Below are 4,372 nucleotides of genomic sequence, written 5' to 3'. Positions count from 1 at the left end.
ACACACACTCACACACATACTCTCACACACACACATAGACACACATACACATATTCACACACACAGACATACACACTCACAAACACATACACACAGAGATATACAAACTCACACACACAGACATACTGTACACACTCACACACACACAGATATACACTCACACACACAGCTATACATACTCAGACAAACACACACAGACATACACACTCACCAATGTTGGGAGTAATGCATTAAAAAAGTAATGTAATTACAGTAATGCATTGCTTTTTGCTGTAATGCAGTAATGTAAGGCATTACAATTCCAGTAATATTTTACTCGGTACAATTCTCAGTAACTGAAGTTACTTTGCTTTTTAATCCAAAATTGAGAAATGCTCAATTGGCACCAGAGAAGATTATCCAAGAATTAAAAAAGTCATCTATGCTGGTCCTGGAATTTGATTGCCTTGTTTAGATGACTGTAGAAAGGGAATTTGAGTTATCTCTGCCATTCATGCAACAGATCTAACATAGTTAGACTATACTTCTCATTTCAAGCAGTGAGAATAACTAAAATGTTGCTTTTACAGACAAAGATCGTAGCCATTATTCTCAAACTATTTGCATTAAGTCTACACCACTGTAAGTGGAAGGAAAGGCAACCAGCAATGATGAGAACCATTTAAAGTCAACATACAATTTCACTATGGCTATATTTTACTATATTAAGTTGTGAGTGACCTTTGGCCTTTGGGGCCTACATTGTCCCATGAGCCATGACTGGAACCATTATATTGTTCTTTTGTTAGCCTTAAGCCTAGCTAAGTCATTATGCCATACCATCACCTCCTGCTGTGTAATGAACACATGAAGATCTATTGAGAACACCAAATCCATATTTCTTGTTATTTTGGTTAAAGTAATGTAAACGTAGTGTAATGCCTTACAATTCAAAGACAGTAATATTGTAATGTAACAAATTTCTTTGAGATGACAGTAACAAGTAATAAATAATGCATTACGCTTTTGAAGTAACTTGCCCAACACTGACACTCACACACACACACAGACATACACTCACACACACAAATACACATAAACACAGAGATATACACTCACACACACAGATATACACACTCAGACACACACACACAGACATACACACACACACAGACACAAACACACACACACACACACACAGATATACACTCACACTTCACATTGCACGCGGCATGCGCTTTGCCTACTGCTCTCACACACCCACCTGCAGATACACACATACACACACACACACACCTATACACACACACACACACATACATACACACATATATACACACACACAGACAAACACACACACTCACACACATACATACTGTATACGCACACACACATACATGCACACACACACACACACAGACATACGTACTCACACACACACACACAATATGCAAACTAACTCTCACACCCCATCAGATACACACACACACCATATACACTAACTCTCACAGCTACATGCAGACACACACGCACGCACAGACATACACATTCAGGGTTCTATTTTAACGAGCCGAAGCTCCTGGTAAATAAACAATGTTAAAATATTTTTCATATTTATTATTGCCATTGGTCTCAGTGTTCATATCAGTTTGAAAAGTCCTGTCAGAATACCTTTATTTTAACAAAAAAACAAATAGAGCAACCTTAAATTGAGTATACGCATATTATCCCACCGGTCACCGGTAATAAAACTCACTTTTTCATCTACTTTTCTACATTTAAAAAAAAAATGATTGATTACTTCAAAGGGTTGCTAATAGGCCTAACACATGATTTGCATATTTGCATGTCTGGGAAAAATTTGGGCTTAAATGGGTTAAACTGACTGCACCGCTCTGAACTTTCCTGCCAGGTTTATGACGTAAAACATCTCGGCTCTGGCATTGCCTAAACTCATCGTGTGGGAAATCAGATTATATGTCAATATTGGGCTTTGGAAATAAGGGATATTTGCTCAGTAATAGTAGCCTACATTTTGTAACATTTATAGAGAAACCGAGGGGAAGTTAAATTGGAAATTAGAATCGTTGGAAATTGAAAACACATAAAAAAAAGATTCGGGGCTTTTGAAAAATGATTCAGGGCTTGAGCCCCCGAAGCCACCTCCTCGCTCCGCCAGTTTTTTACGTTTATCTAAAATGAGTGTGCTGCTGTCATGCAATTCCATATTATGTTTCCGTTTAAGTTACAGTAGCCTATTGTTTGCCCACACACACACAGGAACTTGTCTTGCTGCTGGCGATTTCAATTCCAAACTGCACATTCAGTTCTACGCTGCTTGACCTTTGCAACAATTCCTGTGTGATGCACCTGTTGCACCAGTAGCCGCGCGCTTGTCACGAGAGAGAGTTTGAGGGGGAACTGTTTGAGGGGTCTGTGATTTAAAGCCACAACACTTTTGTGTACATTCCGTAGAACAGGCTATAGGCTAGCCTGAATGTTTTCCCCCTATTATTAGACCAGCAAACCAAAAATCTTCCCCCATTTTCCACGGTTTTGGCTTTTTCGCTGGCAAAAATGTTCCCCCTGTTATTCCCATAGACAGTAAAAGATAGGTTATTCCCAGAGCAGAGCTCACACCAAATGCACATGAAGAGGCTGATTGCACGCTCGCAGTCGGGTGAACGACGTCATGACTGAATGACTTCAGCGTCAGAACGCTATAGAATCAGGCAATTTTGGTGCGTTTCTTTATGGTTATGGTGTTTGGCAGACGCTTTTGTCCAAAGCGACATACAAATAGGCCTACACAACAATATAATACATAATTTTAACAGGGAATAATTTAAAATGTTGGTCAGACAACATTAAGGAGGCCCACGGACCGCCCCTGTGATTGCGTTGTTTTTTCCACTGCAAGTGTTGAATGCTATGGTTGAATGTGCTTTGCCGTCGGAATGTGTGAAAAACATGGATGCCACAACAAAGGTTAAAACATAAGCTCTGATGTTCACTGTGATATGATAGATAGATAGATAGGCCTACTTTATTGATCCACAAGGGGAAATTCAAGAAATGATAATGATATGAGATGACACTGACACCTGGCGGAAAGACACGGTACGGACCTTTCAGTTGTCATGATTCACTAAAAGTCTTTTTGTACAGTGGTGGAATTTCAAACAAACCACTGAAGCAGCACGAAAAGCATGTTTCATACTTGATTTTCAGATATTTATCTAGATCAATTAGTCGTTTATTTTCAAACCGCTGCTAAATGTCTGATGTCCCAGGGGTAGGCCTACTAACTTGTATCGCTAGTAAACTAGGCTACATTTCCCAGAAAACATCGGGCACGTGACGTCAACGCTGGGATTCATCATGAGGTCCTGCGCCTTGGCGAGATGAGAAACCACGCAGCGTCGCAGGTTGTAAAAGGGCATTCCCGTGTTAAACTATAACCAGCTCCTTAATGCTACTGTTTTGGGTGTAACAGATAACAGGACCACTGTCAGACATCTCTTGCGGAGATAGAAAAAGGTAAGAAGTTATTCTCATTCTGTCTCTGTCTGCGGAGCAGTACATTAACTTACCCGAGGCAACGTTAATCTTCCTTTAGCATAGTGTTACCAGTTACGTTAAGTTAACATGCTCAGGTAATTTAACTGATAACTGTCAGTGTCGAGACATAAACGTTAGGAAACACAAGTTAACGGTATCTCAGAGGTTTACTCTACTCATTTTACAGGGTGAATGTCTAGCTGCCCAGATGCTTCGCTGACACCTAGCTGTTAATTTGCCAGGGAGATAGCAATGAACATGCAATGGGTTCGTTATTATCGATGTTCGTTATCTTGGCTGTTGAAGTCATACAGTCGGTTGAAGTTGTATTGAACTTTAGATATTAGAAACGGCACAGGTTGCTGGGTCTTCTATGATGATAATAAACAACATATCACGAATGGTCTTAATATTCGCAGATCTTCAAAACTAAAGTCAAGAGGCGTACCTTACTAGTTAACTGTGGAATAGTCAGTTCAAGGGTGTAGTGATTTATTAAGTGATTGACATACTCCTCGCTGCGGGGGTGTTGCTCTGCTCGCCCGTAAAGGTCGCTGGGCTTCGGTCCAGCCGAGTTGCCCGAGCCTAAGTGTTCTCCAGTGAGGAAGAGTAGCCTAGTAGGCGGAATTATACTTACGTGATACTTAAGATCTAAACACGTGATACTTAAGATCTAAATGTGAAACTGTAAATTAGCGCTTTCAAAAACACATTCTCAAGGCGTTGGTTTATGTCTAGGCTGTGTTTTGTTGGTTGGAGTGTAGGTCTGTTTCTCGATCATTTTCCATGTCACTTAGTGGGACTAGTGGTAACTAGAGAACGTTCATGATGT

General features: G+C 40.3%; 1 protein-coding gene across 1 annotated transcript in view; it reads left to right on the top strand.

Annotated features, from left to right (window-relative positions):
* Positions 1-3,357: 3,357 nt before the first annotated feature.
* slc26a5 (solute carrier family 26 member 5) overlaps positions 3,358-4,372 on the top strand; it is a 61,241-nt gene continuing 60,226 nt past the window's right edge. Inside the window, exon 1 of the mRNA XM_076296220.1 lies at positions 3,358-3,519. The gene's annotated coding sequence lies outside the window, so the exon portion shown is untranslated. The remainder of the gene's footprint in view (positions 3,520-4,372) is intronic.

Source organism: Alosa pseudoharengus, unplaced genomic scaffold (assembly GCF_046254945.1).
Source record: "Alosa pseudoharengus isolate Yale_2024_CS ecotype anadromous, Long Island Sound unplaced genomic scaffold, YU_APseudo_1.1 YU_APseudo_1.1_scf_20, whole genome shotgun sequence".
Taxonomy (NCBI): Eukaryota; Metazoa; Chordata; class Actinopteri; order Clupeiformes; family Clupeidae; genus Alosa; species Alosa pseudoharengus.
The sequence above is the reverse complement of the archived record's forward strand: the minus strand, read 5'-3'. Positions and strand labels throughout refer to the sequence as shown.